This window comes from Neofelis nebulosa, chromosome 4, assembly GCF_028018385.1.
Source record: "Neofelis nebulosa isolate mNeoNeb1 chromosome 4, mNeoNeb1.pri, whole genome shotgun sequence".
Taxonomy (NCBI): domain Eukaryota; kingdom Metazoa; phylum Chordata; class Mammalia; order Carnivora; family Felidae; genus Neofelis; species Neofelis nebulosa.
Window position 1 is genome coordinate 80364141 of NC_080785.1, and position 19517 is coordinate 80383657.

Consider the following 19517-nt stretch of genomic DNA (forward strand, 5'->3'; position numbering starts at 1 on the left):
TACCTTTACTCCTTCAAAAAAAGAAAGGAAAGGAAACCATTCTCTGTCCTTGCAAAATATTTTTTTTTTGTTATGTTGGATAAATTAAATAATCAGCAAGTATTTTAGTGCCCACTTTGTGTCTAGTGAATCACATAATATACATATGGCGCATGCTACGTAAATATTATTCTTTTCAAAGCATTTCTTCAGTAAGGGCCACGACTTGCTTCCAACTTTTTACAACTATTTTTTTAAGATAGATTGTCTGATAGAGTTGGTATGCCTTGCAAAACCAACTATTTTAAACAACGTATTTAAACAAAGTTTCCTGAATATTGGCTTGATGCAGTGTCTTATCTTACCTTAGCTAAAATGAGCGGAATGAGTCAAGGTTGCTGGTACTTACTCCTCAACTTTGGAGCCATATAAGGCTATTTCTATTAAAACATTTTATGAAAATATGTATGATCAGTTTATATACATTTATATATTTGGAAGGATTTTGGTAACAGTTACTATCAATGGAAAATATAACCTCAAGGAGTCTACGCCAAAAACTTTATTAAAATTTGGAGTACAAATATTAATGGAGAGTCAAAAGTTTTTCTTAGAGTCAGTTTTAGTAAAATAAGATTTTTCTGAAACTTGTCTTTGAGGGAAATGACCTTCAGGCGAAGTTATCCATAATCAGTTTGGGGCCAGTGGTTAAAACTGAATTGCATGGAACTCGGTAGACTTTTAGACACAACCATAAATAACTATGATCAACTGATTTTCAAGCTTTTTTAGATCATGACAAACTTGAATCAATTCTTGAATTAAATCATTTGGTTATCTCTTTAGGGGCACACTGAACTTAGCCTAGAAACCAATTTGCATTTGGATGAAATCTCCAATTTCTTAGACATACCTGGGCACACTACATAATGATCCCTTCAATTCCCCCACACATTCTCACACACACATTTTTCTAGAGAGGAAATGTTATTCTTCTAGCTTACACATAGCTTTCCTCTATTTTATCTAACACTACAAAAAATCCTTAAGTATCATAGTTCTGACCCAAGAATACCCAGAAAATTGCACAAACTCTGTTCTACTAAGAGTAAAGCTGATATAATCCCAAAATTTCCAGAATAATAAGCACTTAAAAAAATTGAACTTTGAATACTGGCCACATCTAGCTCCTATATTTATATTACAATTTTATTCAGTAACTATCTATTAAGGGCTTTCTCTGTGCTGGGCTCCTGGAATAGGGATTAAGTATACCCTGATTAACAAGTTAGATTCATCCCTGTCTTCATAGAATTTAGACTAATGACAAAGGCAAAAGATTAAAAAGAAAATTATACGGATATAGTGAAAAACTGTGATAAATGACAAGAGAATCCATCAAGTGTTATGCAAGCCAATAACAAAAAGGAAAATGTGCTGTTTAAGACTGGCTAGTCAAAAAAGTCCTTTATGAGACAATGATACTTAAACTAAGACTTCAGGGATAAAAACAATCTACACCTTCAAATATGTTTGGTGGGTAGCTGGGGAGAAGAGGTGGGTGGACAATCTTACAGAAAGAGTTAATGCATAAGCAAAAAAACCCACCTACGTTGCAGGGGGAGGGGAGAGCTTTGTGTTTTTAATAAATTGAAAGGAGGTGAGCGTGGCCAGGGCCTAGTAATCAAGGTGACATATATATGACCCTTGGCAATTATTGGTAGAATCAGAAGACAACAGATATCATGAGAGCTCACTGGAGGACTTTCCGTAGGGCAGTGGCATAACCCCGAATGCTGGTGTCACTTAGAGCGATCAGTTCCATTGAAATGATTCAATATGGTGTCCATTCTAGGTAGGAAAAAGTTGTGAAAGATGAAGGGTGCTGGCGGACTGGTGTTCTGAGGACATATGGACCATGCAGACACTCAGCGATACACTCGGTGATTCACTCATGGGACTCACAGAACTTGTATTCACTGCAACACATGCAGCATACACAGCAGGACTGCACTAAGGGAAAAGGAAACCGGCAGAGTCTAGAGGTCTCCATGTATAACCTTCCTACACTCTCCCTCTGGAAAGAGGCCACACCAAGAGAGCCCTACCTTCAGCAGTGAAAGGCTTGTGTCTTTTCACTGAGCAATGTGTCTGCCTAGGAAACCTGTTTGAGATTCAGGGTGTAAGGTTTTTATTGGAAGATGGTCACATAGGCACAGCAATAAACCATAACTAATGATACTCCATACTCCCAGAAGCAAACAGGTGTCGAGCGCCCTAGTCTAATCGGTCTATTAAACAGGTCAAAGGCCGAACTTCCAGACACCAGCCAAGGGCCAAACCTCCAAGTAGGGCTTCCAGATAAGGGCCTCAGGCCTGATGTGGTAAGTCTTCTCTGCATGGCTATAGCCGCTGAAGTAGGAACGGGTCTAAAGCATCAGGAAGAAGGACATTTCAGAAGTGAGCAAGTTGATTCCCCAAAACCTGGAAGTGCCTTTTCCCACCAAAGTCTAGTGAGAGTTCAAATCTATCTCAAATTTTACCTGCTCTCCATAATCACCTCTCATTCTCTGCCTCCATTCTACCATTGAACTTCCTCTTCCATCAAACTCCACAGCCGGTATTTGTTTCATTCTTCCATTGTCTTATGCATTATCACGGGTTATACTTCTCAACTGTCCTAATTCCTTTTTTGTCCTAGATTGTCAACCTTTACATGGAAAACATGAGTTTTGATGACGGCTTTGCAGTTCCCTCACTCTCTTTTAGAGCAAAGGCCAGGGAAGGAATTGTAGCATGAATGAGTACAAGAAATGAGATCAATGTACACAACAAATGAGAGGAAATTTGCATTCCTTTTGCATTTTTATGTAGATTTCTGTTTAGAATACATCAATGCATAAATCTGCAAAAGAAACAAAACCATACTGATAGAAATCATTATTGTGGTCTGTATTACCCAATATCACAGCATATGCATAACATCTGTACACATTACCATTTTCATTTTTGCAATGTCTTCTATTTTTTTTCTTTCAAAAACATGTAGCTATTTCAACAATAAAAGAGTTAAATTTACTTCTGAAGGAAAAATAAATAACCATGTGGAGAAACATGTTTAATTGTGTAGTCAGTTTTGTTATTATTTTATCTCCTAGTAGCAATGTGAGCATATTTATTATTGTTTTAAACTTCACCAGCCACCCTAATGGTTTCCTATGTTTGTTTATTTTGGGTTGCGGTTATGATTCCTACATAAATGTTTACAGACCTCTTCAAGTTTCAGAATACTTTGAGAAAGGCTGTAGCCTCTAAAGGTAAGAATTGACAGTCCTATGAGCCTATTCACAAAGTAGAGTAGCATATTTAACATGAAAAGTGACGGAAACAGATTTTGTCGCAATAGAATTACTCTCTATCTATCCTGATTTTCCTGAATAGGTAAATACCAAGCCAGAAAAAAAGTAGTGCCTCTTTGTAGCATACCAGACCTTGGAATGACCACGAAGACAGTAACAGTAGCAGTGGGTGGACACATGACAATTAGGAAGTGGATTTCAACCACTAACCCATTCACAAATGCTACACAAAATGCTTTCAGACACAAATCATCGGCTTCTACCATTGAAGACTGAATGCACAGCACCCAAGTCAGGCAGCACTTTCCTATTCTGTGATGGGCAAAGAGAATTTGAAAACTGAGTCAATGCATCCATCTGGTCAATTTAGATACCTTTATAAATAACTTAAGCACAATATCTCCTTTTCCTTTAATTGCTAACTTTTTTTCTATTTGATATTATGAAAATAATTTCAAACGCTCTCCCTTCCTGCATGTAAGTTGCATCTACAGGGCAGATGAATAGTTTAATTGCTAAGAACTTGGTAAAATCGGGAAAACTTTGTTTCAAATCCTTACTCCTCTCCTTAGCAATTGCACGAATTTGGTAATCTCCCTAAATCCCAGTTTCCTCTTTAAAATGGCAAAATCATACCCTTCCCAACAGGTTCTGTAAGAATCAAAAATACCATGTATAAAACGTGTAGCACAGTAAGCTCTAGCTAAGCATTTTAGAAAGCAACTATTTGGAGTAGTTGTACTAGTATATATTTTAGTATTGAACTGGCTAGGTCTCTGACAAGTTGCAACTTAGTTATCATATTTCAGAGGTAAGAATTTGCCACTCCGGGGCTGACTTCAGGGCCACATTTGAGTTAGTGTCTTAAAGTTGCCTTGGTACAGCTCCAGCCAATGTGTCAGCTTTGTAAGTTGACCGAAGAGCAGTGTGGAAGGGCGGTATGAATCCCAACTATCCCTTCAATCAAGAAAGCCAGTGATTTCTTGAAACCTTCTGTGATCAATGGACACCCATAAAAGCAAGCAAGGCTGAGGATGAACTTTTGGATTTCCAAACTTCGCAGTGAACACACCAAGTGGAAAAGGAATTGAGAATGGCTTCTAGCTACCTAGACAGATAGTGTTTCCTCAGTTTCAAGTACCATTGTAACAACTTTACTTACATTAACCTATTTAATCCCCTCAGCAACCAAATGTGACCCCCAAGTGTTAGACACTACCTAGCATTCATTTTATACTGCAGCACGCAGAGGCTAAACAAGATTTCCAAGGTCACACGGCTTGTATGCAATGGAGTTCAAATCCAGTTAGTCTGACTTTAGACTCTGTATCCTTAATTCCCGTGTGCTATCCCCTCTCAGTGACACTGTGTGCCACGTAGTTACAGCAGAAGAATCATGCCTGCACAGAGGGTCAGAGCGACACAAACTTAAGCAAGTCCAACAGAATAATGATTGCTGTGACAAGGAGATCTTATAAGCAGAGATTCCCAGCTTTTCAAATTTCTGGAAATTGAACGCTCACTTTCTCCTGTGGTTCCAGGATGGTTGCTGGAAATACATCTTTAGCATATAACTTGCCCTACAAAATATTTCATTTTTTGAAGGTGGGGGGGGGGAAGAAGGCAGATGTACATTCCAAAATTGTCATAAAAAAATTTGAAATTTAGGAGACAAAAATGTTAGATAACTACATTGGTGCTTACAATCTTTTTAGTATAAAAAAAAGCAACAAGTCAAGGAGGCAGAAAATTCGAAGGACAAAGTTGTCTTGTAAGGAATCATCAACCAAACAGATCTGACTGACGTTGATAGAATACTTCAACCAACAGAGCAGAATACTTTCTTCTCAAGCTCAAATCAAAAAATCACTAATATAAATCATGTTCTCAGCCATCAAACACACCTCAACAAACTTCAAAGAAGTAAAACAGTAAGGAATAGAGCCAGAACTCATGAACAGAAATATAGCGAGAAAAATCCTACCATGCTTAGAGATTAAACAATATGATTCTAATGAACACATGGGTCAAAGAAGCCTCTAGAAATCAACAAGTATTTTGAACTAAGTGGAAGAGAAAATACAACTCATCAAAATGTGTGGAATATAGTGAAAGTAGTGCTTAGGGGGACATTTGTGGTATGGAAGGTTACAGCTCATGAAATTCAACAATAAAACAGCAAACAACCCAGCTGAAAAGAGGACAAGAGATCAGAACAGAACCTGTCTAAACAGGATAGGTGGATTGCAAAGAAACAGAGGAAAACATACTCAACATCACTAGGGGAATGCAAATTAAGGGACACACACACACATTAGAAGCACTAAAAGCTGAAAGGCTGACAATACCAAATGCTTATGAACTTGGGGAGCACCAGCAACTCTCATTCAAGATGGGAAGGGAAAATGGAGCAGCCACTTTGGAAGATAATGTGGCCATTTTTTTCACGTTTATTTATTTATTTTGAGAGAGAGAGAGTGAGTGCATGAGGGAGTGGTAAAGAGGGAGAGAGAGAATCCCAAGCAGCCTCCACGATATCAGTGCAGAGACTGACACAGGGCTCAAACCCATGAACTATGAGATCATGACCTGAGCCACAATCGAGAGCCAGATGCCCAACCGAATGAGCCACCCAGGCATCCCTGGTCATTTTTTCACAAAGCAAAATTAGTCCTTCCTATATGATGCAGCAATTCTGCTCCTAGGTTCTTAGCCAACTGAGCTGAAAGCTTACATTCATGTAAAAACTTGTACAGGGATGTTTACAGCAGCTCTATTCATAGTCACCCCAAATTGGAGCCAACCCAGATTGAAGAGGTAAACTTGTGGTACACCAGACAATGGAATATTATTCCACAATAAAAATAGATGAACTATCAAATCACAAGACATGGAGGAACCTTAAATACATATTACTAAGAGAAAGAAGACAATGTGAGAAGGTTACATACTATATGGTTCTAATTGTATGACATTCTAGAAAAGGCAAAACTACAGATGCTGTAAACAGATCAGGGGTTGCAGGTATTCATGGCTAGACAAGACAGAAAGGTGAAGCAGAGGAGAGGTTTAGGGTTATGAAGCTCTTCTGTGGGATATTGTAATGCATCACACATTTTCAAAATGCAAAGAACCTTGTAAGACAAAGAATAAACCTTAACCCATGCAAATTAATAAAAAAGTCACTTATAAGAAGTCAGGAGATCCCAGAAAAGAATGAAGGCCATGGCAAAAACAAGTAAACAAACCCAAAAACCTAGCTGTATTATGAACGTATAAAATAACTTTGCTGAAAAGGGGAATGGGATAAAAACATAAAATCATATAAAATTAGATGTAATTATCTCTGGCAAACTCTGGGCAGACTTGTGGTATATGGGACTTTAAAATAGCCCAAGTACAAGGTGGCCATGACCTCTGAACGAGTTGGGGTGAAGTGTTCTTCCCACCAGTCCCCAAGCTGGGATTCACTGAATTCTGTCATCTGAAGTCTGTATGTTTTCAGCTTCAAATATGAGAAAGGAAGTCAAACTAAATCAATGCCTGTGTACTATTCCACCTAGAAAATGGTGATAACGTAGTTCCGGCTCAAGGACTCTATGTGACCTATCATGTCCACAATAGGCCTTTTGTAAGGAGTCACCAGAATGGTGGTGGGTATTCTGATCACTGCTGCGGTGGGGCAGCGCTCTCATTTTCCACCACTACAAGACTTACTTTTTCAGTTCTGTTAAGCAAGAGCAGAGGTTCAGGATGTAAAGTTTCCAAAGTCTATTATTCTTTCTTTTCCATTGGACCCATCCTCACTTCCAAACATTAGCCCAAAAATGTAGAGGAGAATCGTATACATCAATTCGAGGGTAATAATTACATAGGCAAATCTGCGTAGTAATAGAGGGCACAATTAGCTACGGTTCTCAGGGAGTTGCTCATTGTGCCTGCCTTGGGAGTCCTGATATAAAGAGGAAATATGTATAGCATCAAGCAGCATCCTCTTAAGAATCCACCATCTCTTTGGGGGCACCTGAGTGGCTCAGTCGGTTGAGCGTCCGACTTCAGCTCAGGTCATGATCTCACAGTCTGTGAGTTCGAGCCCCGCGTCAGGCTCTGTGCTGATGGCTCAGAGCCTGGAGCCTGCTTCCGATTCTGTGTCTCCCTCTCTCTCTGCCCCTTCCCTGCTCATGCTCTGTCTTTCTCTGTCTCCAAAAAAAAATAAAAACATTAAGAAAAAAAATAATAAATTAAAAAAAATTAAAAAAATTAAAAAAAAAAAGAATCCACCATCTCTCCTACCACGTGTATGTTCCTATCAGAGTGTCACCAAAATAAAGATTTTTTTTTTTAACCATCAGATAAATACTGTAAGAAGCAAGAATTCCACAAAGAAGTATTAGCAACTGGACAAAAAAAACTATGATGGCTATCAGCGGACACAATCTTCTAATGAATAAAAGAGGAGTCTGCAAGGCCATTTTTACAATGGTGTCTGAATCTTCCTTTCGTAAGAAATAGATCGCAAAATATATTGATTGGCTTATACACCTTTTTGCTCTACCAGCAATTTCTTTGTATAACTTACTAAAAGTAATATAAGTTGTTTCACCTCATTTATAAATTGAGCTACATCAGAATCACAGTTTTTTTTCCATTATGAATTAAAGTGATTAAAATTATAGGGAGAAGAAGTGCCATAAGGTCATGAGTTGCTATGCCTTCCTAATATTAATACGTGGCCCCCTCTTTTTTGGTAGATTAAAATAGGGGTGCCTGGGTGGCTCAATTGGTTAAGCATCTGATTCTTGATTTCAGCTCAAATCATGATCTCATGGTTTTTGCGATCAAGACCCAGTTTGGGCTTTCCACTGACAGGACGGTGCCTGCTTGGGATTCTCTTTCTTCCCCTCCCTCTGTCCCTCCCCCTGCTCGCACATGGTGTCTGTCTCTGTCTCTTTCTCTCTCTCTCAAAATAAATAAATATTAAAAATAAAATTAAAACATTGCATAAAAACATTTAGAAGCCTTAGGTGTTTAAAAATGGTGTTTCTAAGATGGGTGCTGTTATTACTAAGTCAAAACCTATTCCACCCAGAAATTATTTGATTTAATCCCTAGAGTTTGAGAAATTCTTAGTGTCATCTTGTAAAGACTCTGCTTATGAATAAAGATTTTTCTTCAGTTTATTCCTTTCCATTTTGTACTTCATCCCTGTTGCTGCCTAATGAATATTTTAAGATACCGACAAAACATGAACAAGATTTTTAAAAATGATTATTCTGAATTAAAATTCTTGAAATCAAAGGTAAATGAGAAGTTGTTTTTCTCCTTAAGCAAAAGCAGTATCGAAGACATTTATTGCAGATGGAGAGAGCAACATACTATCATTTAAAAATGAAATAGGGGTGCCTAGGTGGCTCAGTTGATTAAGCAGTGACTGTTGATTTCAACTCAGGTCATTATCTCCTGGTCATGAAATCAAGCCCCGTGTCAGGCTCCCATGCTGAGTGCAGAACTTCGTTGGGATTCTCTCTCTCCCTTTGTCCCTGCCCCTCCCCCACTTGTGCTCTCTCAAAAATAAACATAAAAAATGAAAATACATAAAATATACAACTTCCTGAAACTTCTGCTTTATACAGGATCTAGGCAATTTACAGAAATGTCACAAAGTTCACCTCGTCTGTCCTATTTTGCAGATCTCTAGAATATTATTTCTGAAGGCATACATTACAAGGAAGAATGTTTTCACAGCCCCTTTCAATCCTAAGGCCCCAGTTAAGATCAACTTTTTAGTAACGTGGCAAAGTGTGTTTTAGCTCAAATTCTTCTATATCATGCCAACTGGTATATGTAAGAGAAAAGCTAAAAACATAAATTCTTCATGTAGAATTAGCCTAAAAACCACTCTTGGCATAGAAAAGTCTTAATGAAATATGTTTACAGAATTACCCTCTCATACACCTTTATGATAATTGCCTCCCATTGAGATTTCAAACTAAATATGCAGGGATTGACCTGGTCTCTGTACCTCAGGATGTATTTTTAGAAAATGTCATTTCCCTGGAGTGCCTGGGTGGCTCAGTCTGGTAAGCATCTGACTTTGGCTCAGGTCATGATCTCATGGTTCGTGAGTTCAAGGCCCACATCAGATTTTCTGCTGTCAGCACAAAATCCGCATCACACCTTTGATTCCCCCTTTCTCTCTGTCCCTTCCCCACTCACATGTGCACAAGTGCTCTTTCACTCTCTCTCAGAAATAAATACACTTTTTAAAAAAAGAAAAAGAAAGAAAGAAAATGTCTTGTTTTATATGCCTGGCTAGATTTTAGATCTGTTTTCTGTCCAAAAGAAGTTCCAGGAACACTTATATATATGAAAATATTTTTTTTCCACCCAGGCCAAACCAGAGTGCAAGATATAAACATGGCTTCATTAAAAGTAATAAACTACAGTTCCCTACTTATATATTCAATGTTAGAGAAATTATAGCTCCCAATGAAGTTTCACTAAAGTTTTTGTTTTGTTTTGTTTTGTTTTTCTGGTAATATGTCGTTATGTCACATCTATTATCAAATGGCCACTATCATTTTCTTCTTCCTCTAATTCACTGGTCTTTGGGAAGATTTCCCCTGGATGCCTTTGTTCCCTGAAAGTCTATTTTATTTTTCCATTTAAGTACGCATTCCACAAATATTTAATCTTCTCCTAGGTCAGAAACATTTTGTACCTTGTGTGGATAGCATTGAATAAAGCCAAAATCCCTGCCCTCATGCATCATACATTCTAGCAGGAAGAAATTAATGATTAGCAAAGTAAGTTTTATATATTAGATAAACACACACTATCAATGATTATGGAGAAAAGAAACAGAAAAGAGGAAAGAGGGGGAGTAGATATGATAGTGAACTGTATCATTTGTTGTTTCTTTGGATGTCAAAGATGGTAATATTTATTTTTTCTGCCACTAGATTATAAATTCCATAAGGTAGAAACTTTTTTGTTTCATTAACTACAGTGAACATATGTACAATCATGCTGGACGTACCTTACATATATAACAGACATATAGGTTGAATAAACAAACTAATGGTAAGGATCTTAACTACAAAAATTGACATTTGTCTTTTTCGACAGATTCTACCTTAAAGTATTCCTGCTATTTCCATCACCACAGATTTCATCATGTAGCATAAACACCAGTAATAGTAATGGATCATCAAGATGTCAAAATAGAATTAAATTTTCTAGAATTACTTGTTCAGAATAGTAGATAAATTTAGTGAGGATACAGAAGACTAGCCATGGGTTACCCCCAAAACCAAGATGACTAGATTTCTTCCTCTGGGGTATTACCAACTAGAACTGCTGAATTTTACTCAAAATGGAACAGAATCATATCCAAAAAAATGTTCCATGTGAGCAACTGTTGGGATACAATTCTATGCAGGTCTCCTATATTCCTATACATTTTACAATCAGAAGCAGTGATAGCCTGTGTTCCGGGCTATCTTTTCAAGGATGTTTGTACTACGAGCAAGCTTAAAAGAGGAAGAGTATGTCTCTCTTGAGCAGAGAGGATTTGTCTGTTTGTTTCGTTTGTATTTTGAAACCTAATAAAGATAATGTCTCTCCATCCAACACTAAGTTCAGGGAGGTTTATACTCTATTATAAAAGATTCAGTTTCCCTAATCTTGGGACTCCTCAGCTGTGATGCAAAACTACAGCATGTGAAGCATCTACCTGGGCCCATTTGTATCACTCATATGCGATGTGAGAGCAAGGGACACTAACGCAAATCACAAGCTGCTGTTGCCGGCTGTACTGAGTAACACATTTCTTTGTCTCTGGTCTAGGAGTCTTGTGTCTTCTGCCAGCATCTATTAAATTATGACTAACTTAATAGATTTTCAAACATGGTAAATGCTCAGACACTTCACAGCTCTTGACACCAGCACTCATTTAAAAAGAATTTAAGTCAACTATTTTCATGTATGTGTAGTAGTGGTAAAATTAAGTTTCAAAATGATCGACTTGTGTGGTCAGTAAATGATATTTCAAATTGTCCTCAAGACTACACACAAATAATTACTTTCAAAAAGCCATTTAAAAGACATTCTTTGTATTAACTGCAGCAAAATTTTGTCCCTGTAATAGGTATCTTATGGAAAGTCATGTAGCTCATACAAACACAGTTGTTGACCCTTTAACAACATGGGGCTTAAGAGCACTGACCTCTATTTGCAATCAAAAATCCATGTGTAACTTTTGTCTCCCCCAAAACTGAATTGTTAATAGCCTACTGTTGATCAGAAGCCTTACTGATATAAGCAGTCAACAGCATATATTGCATATGTTATATGTATTACATACAGTATTCTCACAATAATGCTAAAGAAAATGTTAATGAATTCTCAAGAAGAGAAAATACATTTATAGTACTGTGCTGTATTGTTAAAAGAAATCAACATATATGTAGTCCCAATTCATGTTGTTCAAAAGTTAAATTCACAGTTCATTCATGTAATTTGTTTAATTATACAGTTCACATTACTTTTATGTCATGTCAAAATAATCATTTTTTTAAGTTTATTTATTCATTTTGAGAGAGAAGATCCCAAGCAGGTTCCATGCTGAAAGCACAGAGCCCCACACAGGACTCCAATAAATCCACCAAGTGTGAGATCATGACCTGAGCCAAAACCAACAGTTGGACACTCAACAGACTAAGCCATCCAGGTGGCCCCAAATAATGTTAATTTTAATATCCCCAAGACCTAATAATATTGTAAATATACTCATTGTAGTGTTTTGGTGAATATGCAAATTTGGGAGTAGGAAATAGAAAGGAATCCAATGGGATACAAAGACGACACAGGTGCAGCACAGGAACAGCATTATTAGCTAGTGATAATACTACAGACAGCATGTGCTTTGTTCATTTGAACAACCCTAAGAGCAACTGGTCTTTAAATGAGATACACCAAAATGGGAATCCTGCCTGTGTGAACCTCAGCTACAAGTCAAGGTGGAATTGACAAATGCTGGGGGCTAGGCCAAGTGCTTCATCTCTATTTCTTACAATATTAGTATAAGGTAGATCACAGTAGTTAGTAGTTATTAGCAAGGCACTTCAATAGAAATCATGGGCATCGCTAGATCATAACCATTCCTATAAAGAGCTTAGTACAGTGGTAGTCTATAGATTCAATATTCAATTCATGTAGCACACTCATCTACATAATTTTCTTCTCTCTATAAGCAACTCTCTAGATCCAATATCAGATTATAAATTATTATTTCTATCTTCATTTTTAAATGAAGAAAATAGTACTCAGTGAGGGTAAGTAATTTGCCTAAGCCAAACACCTGTTAAATATCAGAATGAAGCATTGAACTCATGTCTGTGATTCTGTTATACCACAGACAGTCCAGCAAGGCATACAGAGCCTGAATTTGGATAGAATACTAACTGGCAATATTAGGTGGAAATTCATCCAGAGACAACTGGTAAGATTGTCAACAGGTGATCAGGGAAACTTGACAGAGTATCAGAACACTTTGGAGACCCAGACAAGGGGTGACCACCATCAATGGACCTAATAGCAGGTAACAAGATCTCAATGATGTGATAGGATTTTGAGGACAAATTTCTAAGGTTCCACAGAATACTGATATGGATAGGATGAGGTTCACATTTCAGAGGAACCAGTGCACCAAGTCAAGGAGGTGATAGAGGCAAGGACTAATAATACAATGAGCATGAAGCCTAGGAAAGGGAGTTGTTTGTTGTTTTGGAGGCTTGATGATGATGATGATGATGATGATGATGATTATAGACAGGACAAGCAGGGGAAAGGATCGGAGGGGGAGAGGGAGGGGAGGGGGAGGGGGAGAGAGAGAGAGAGAGAAAGAGAGAAGGAAGGAGGGAGAGAGGGAGGGAGGCAGAAAATCTCAAGCAGCCTTCACACTCATCATGGAGCCCCACACAGGTTTCCATCCCACCACCCTTGGATCATGACCTGAGCTGAAATCAAGAGTCAGACACTCCACTGACTGAGCCACCCAGGTGCTCTGGAAAAGGAGTTTTAAGGCAAGTATTTGATCACTGGAACAAGGTAGGACCTAGATATTCAGGCAGATTTACAAATTAAGATTATCTGCAAAGTGATCCTGAGAAGCCTCACTACTGAAACAGAATTATTTCCATCTTAAAAGATACAGAAGAAAAGATAGAAAAGTTCTGAGTTAAAACATATGCCCATGGTATAATTTAAATATAAAGATTAGCAATCAGATAACACACTATGGTTATGGTTATATTTACTCACTATAATTTTCAAAACCATCTAAATCTTAATGTTTTAATATAGATTGGCAGATTTTGTTTGGCAAGGAAAATATATTCATGGAATATGATTCTGAGATTTATGACCCTATATTTTATGTTATCCATTGTTTTAGATTCCTCCTACTGAAAAAAAGAGTGAAAATCAAAACTTTAACTGTACTTCTGTTGAAGGCTATGTCCAAGGCAAATTCACGGTTTATTGTAAGGCTTCTACCTTGTTGACCTGTTCATTAAAATAATGAAAAGTTATTTTGATTTTTTTTTCTTAACATTACCTTAAAGATTTCATGCTCCCTTTTGCTAATACGCAAGTCTTCACAAAAGTCTCTTTCAAGAAATAGGCTCAAAATAAGGCATTCTGATATATAATGATGCCCTACCCAATCTTAGCACTCTTGGCCAAAAGACAGATGAGAAGCTCCATTTCTGCCAAAAATTAATTAAGAAGCAATCCCAAGTCTCATGTCTAGATATTTTTCACTCAGATATTATTCATTATGTCATAGACAAATAATTAGCAATCTGCCAATCCTCCATACCTCATTCCAGATAAGAGAGGGAAAAAAAAATCCCCTAAAATACTCTACTTGATTTAAAAAAGATATCGCTAATCCAAAGTGATTAGATTTCTCAGTTTTTGGGTTTTTCAAATGTTGCTAAATCCTATTACATGTCTTTTTTGAATGCAAAGAAAATACTAGATAGTGTTTCTCATGAATACTTGCATGTTTTTCTTTCATGAAGATCTCGTGTTGTCTTTGATATGGACAGGACTCGCCTAAATGTATATCCTAGCTTCTTCACTTACAAGTCATCTTTTGTAAAGAATATAATTTCTCTATGTCCATTTACTAATGTTTAAAGTGACAATAATACTACAACTTCACTCAGGAATGTTATAAGCATATGCCTTAATCCGTGTAAAATGCTAAATAGTAAGTCTTCAGTTTTAGGTACAAATATCATTACTATCAAGTAGCTCCGTTTTCTCAAGACAATGTTACTCTTCCTCCCAGGTTGATTTGTTAAAAGTGACCCAAATTTACCAGCCCCTGCTTGTTAATTCTCTTTTAAGTACCTGTCATGTTTTTCAATTTTCAATAAAGTGCCTTCACCAACCATTTAGAAGATAGGCCACAATAGGGGTGCCTTTGTGGCTCAGTCAGTTAAGCGTCAGACTTGGTTTCAGTTCAGGTCGTGATGTCACAGTTTCTTAAGTTTGAGCCCTGCATCTGACTCCATGCTGACAGTGCAGAGCCTGCATGGGATTCTCTGTCTCCTTGTCCCGCTGGCCCTTCCCCACCTGCACTGTCTCTATCTCTCAAAAATGAAATAAAACTGGGGGGAAAAGGGGCCAAAATAAACTATCTATAGTAAGTTTCCTGAAGAGTATTTATCCATCCACTTCTTTTAAGACAACGCTGTACCTACTTGTACATATGATTTTATAGATGGTACATTAAAAAGGGAAAACATACCAAATATTTTAAGAAATATTGATTTAATTGAACTTTAATTTTCCCACACTCACAGCAAGCTGCTTTTATACAAAGGTCTCCAAAATGTTACTTCATCTGAGACCTCCACTATGAATTCTACATATTCAAAATCCATGATGGAGCCTGAATTTATTAAGTACCTCTAACTGGTTAACTCTCCCATAAGAGTTGCTCAGTTTAAGAGTTATCCTTGATGATTCTTACTTCTTCCTCTCCCACATCCAATTTGATACTTTTTTTCTTACTTTTGATACTTTTCTTACTTTTGTGATACTTTTTTCTCTCCCCCACATTCCATTGATACTTTTGTCCTGAACACGTGTACATCTTTTCATTTTCACCATTTCGGTTTTATTTCAGGCAACATTTATCTTTCCCCCTGATTATGTTAATATTCCACTAATTGGTCTTCCTGTAACCTACTATCATCTTCCTTATTCATTTGTCACACTACAGGGAGAGGAGTCTTGTCAGAACATATATTCAGTCACGTCATTTTTAACAACCTTCAACTGCTTAGTTTCTCTAAGAATGAGGACCAACATTCTTCATGTAACCTAATTTTGTTTCCATTTTAAATTTGATCAACTCAACTCTCTGATTAAAACAACCTTTGCTCTTCCGCTTTCTTCCATTTTCCTCTTCCAGGTTTTTTTCTTCGTTACGTAAATTTCTTCTTCCTATTTTTTTTTTCCCGTTCCTTCCTTTTGTGAGGAGATGTGAAGGGCAGAGTTGATTCACCTATTACATATTTCATGAAATATCATCATCATCTCTGTGTACACAATTGTGACAGATTTTATTTTCCAAAGATGACCTCAACAATCTCTCCAAAACCACATGCTTTTCTTGATACTTTTCCACTCAGAGATGTGTGTATATCCCCACCTCTCATATTAGAGTGGGGTTGTGGCTTGTTAGGCCAACAAAGTGTAGTAGAATTGACACTATGTGATTTCTGGGACTAGACCATTCAAGACCATGCACCTTCCACTTGGTTCTCTTGGAACACCCATTCAGGGGCAGCCACTCTTGGAACACACCCCCTCAGAACTTACCCATCGGGCTGGGAGAAGCTTCAGCCACCTAGAGAGGCCATGTGTCAGAGTTGTTTGATGAATAAAGTTGGGCCAGGCATTAAGTCATCTCATCTTCGATTCCAAACTCATGAGTGAAGACATCATCTTGGAAATAAATCATCCAGCTCCAGACCTTTAAATCTTCTTAGCTGAATCTTTAGACATACTGTAGCCTTTCTGGATTCCTAACTCTCAAATCTGTGAGCAAATAAATAGATAAATAGAATAGTTTTCTCACGTTTCTCCAAAATATTGCTTGAGTTCTTTTAGGATTATTTTGAAGTCACGGATAAATTTGAGCATTAACATCTTTACAATTGGACATCTCATTCAAGAATATTTTATCTCTTTCCATTTGTTTAATTCTTGTATTATGACCTACCTTTTAACCAAGAGAACAAAGTGGAAGGTGCATGGTCTTCTAAATTGTTTACAGGTGATTCCTAGATAGTCTATAGAGTTTTTTTTTTTTTTTGGCGGGGGGGATGTTTTGCTATTTTGATCAGTATCTGATCATTCTAGGCTTACTTTCTGGTTGTTTTACATCACTAAATTTGGAGAGGATGTGTTACATAGCAGTAATAACCAGGACAATCACCCATTCTTGTTTCATTTTATTTCATTATTCATGCTTGTTACTCTTTGAGTCGTGATTCCCACTTCTGTTTCCTTCTGTTCTTCCATGGGTGGCTGCATTCATTTTGATTTATGACCGTGGATAAGTACCTATCGACAAGGACTATTAACAGTTATTTTTTTTCTATCTCTTTTTTTCTTTGAAACAAATCTGGCACTAAGAAATGTTGCTCCCATTTTCACTCAGCAGTGCTTCACAATCCCTTGGGGTTGTATATGCCTGTCAAATTCAATGCTTCCAAATGCTTTGCACCATGCCATGGTTAACACCCATCACACTTTTCATTATCTAGTTGTCTTGGGCGGAACTCCTTGGTTACCTCCAACTCCCCCACTTCATTCAAAAAAAAAAAAAAAAACACACAATCAAGTATGCAGTGGGTGTCAGTGAATAAATAACAAGGCGTATACAACATAGTGGAATGATTGGTGAAGAAGTATATTCATCATCAACATGCATACTTACTTTCTCTAAATACGTCAGATGCCTACAGCATCTGCAACAGACTAAACGTCTACCAGTGGTGCACAGGAGCACAGGTTTCAATTTCATACACATTTGCATGACATTTGCATACACATTTCAAACACCTGGGGTTTTTCTGCCTTCTAAGTCTAATCTTATGGAATCCTGCTACTGTTTCAGTTTAAATCAGTAAGTTCAGCAATATAACATAGCACTTGCCAGACTTAATGTCACTGTCAACCTTTATCTTCTGTCCATTTTTACTGGGCTTCCAGAGTTGTCCTTTTGATTTGAAGAAATTCTTGTATTTTCCAGATATCAATGCTTCGTTTTAGGCATTGCCTATGTTTTTTCCCAGTCTCTAATTTTCTTCAGCAACAAAGAAACCTGAAATTTGATAGATTTACATCTACCTTTAATATTCCTATTTTTTTGCTTAGCCTTTCGGCCTAGGTTTTACAGTTTGCTTTTTGTATTCTGGTTTTTGTTCCATCTAAAATTTACCTTTGTACGTAATGTAGGTAGTCTCACTACTTTTCTCCACAAAAATGATTCAAGTTTCCTGGTGCCATCTACTAAATAATTCATCTTTTCTCCCCTGAAGTTTTGTGGCTCCTTAATCTTATGCCCAATATCTATGTGTCCAGGACTCTGTTGGCATATCTTTCTGCTCCTATGTCAACACCGCAGTTTCCATGATGATTGCTCTATGACACAGTTTAATATACAGTTGCATGAAGCCTCCATGGTTTTTCTCTTTTAAAAACCATTTGAGTTAATCACTGACTTCTATTGTCTTATACAAATTTTTAGTATAGTTTTCTCATGTCTTTCTAAAATCTTGCTTTTCTGGAGCATTTAAGAGGCTCATCAGCTAAGTGTCTGATTTTGGCTCAGGTCATGATCTCATTGTTTGTGGGTTCGAGCCCCACATCAGGCTCTGTGCTGACACACAGAACTTGGGATTCTCTCTCTCTGCCCCTCTCTGCTGCTACCCCCTCAAAATAAATAAATAGAATTTTTGAAAAAGTGCATTAAAATCTTGTTTTTCATTAAAATTGTTTTGAATATTGTGAATCATAGATACATTTGCAAACTAACATGTTTACAGTAAGACATCTCATTCAGTAGTAAGTTCTCTCTTAATGAGAATACTCATGCACTTTTGGTGGGAATGAAAACTGGTGCAGCCACTCTGGAGAACAGTATGGAGGTTCCTCAAAAAATTAACTACCCTATGGCCCAGCAATAGCACTGCTAGGAATTTACCCAAGGGATACAGGAGTGCTGATGCATAGGGGCCCATGTACCCTAAGGTTTATAGCAGCACTTTCAACAATAACCAAATTATGGAAAGAACCTAAATGTCCATCAACTGATGAAGGGATAAAGAAGATGTGGTTTATATATACAATGGAATACTGCCTGGCAATGTGAAAGAATGAAATGCTGCCATTTGCAGCAATGGGGATGGAACTGGAGGGTATTATGCTAAGTGAAATAAGTCAGGCAAAGACAAATACCATATGTTTTCACTCATATGTGGATCCTGAGAAACTTAACAGAAGACCACAGGGGAGGGGAAGGGGAAAAAAATTACAGAGAGGGAGGGAGGCAAATATAAGACACTTAAATACTGACAACACACTGAGGGTTGATGGGGGGTGGTGGTGGGGCGGAGAGGGGAAAGTGGGTGATGGGCATGGAGGAGGGCACCCCTGCTGGGATGAGTACTAAGTGTTGTATAGAAAACAATTTGACAACAAATTATATTTTACAATAAAAATAGTTTTATGAGGGTTGGTGGGGGGGTGGGAGGGAGGGGAAGGTAGATGATGGGCATTGAAGAGGGCATCTTTTGGGATGAGCACTGGGTATTGTATGGACACCAATTTGACAATAAATTTCATTTATTAAAAAAATAGTTTTACCATATACTTATATGGCATTACAAATGAATGAATGAATAAGTATTGTTTAAAAAAAATAAGTTCTCTCAAGTTAGGTGTTATGACCTACTTTTTAACAGTCTTCTAAATAGTTTACAGGTAATTCCTAGGTACTCTATAGAGTTATTTTAAGGAGGATAGAGAGGAGTATTTTGATTTGCTATTTCGTTTTGGTATTTTGGTATCTTACCAATCTAAGCTTACTTT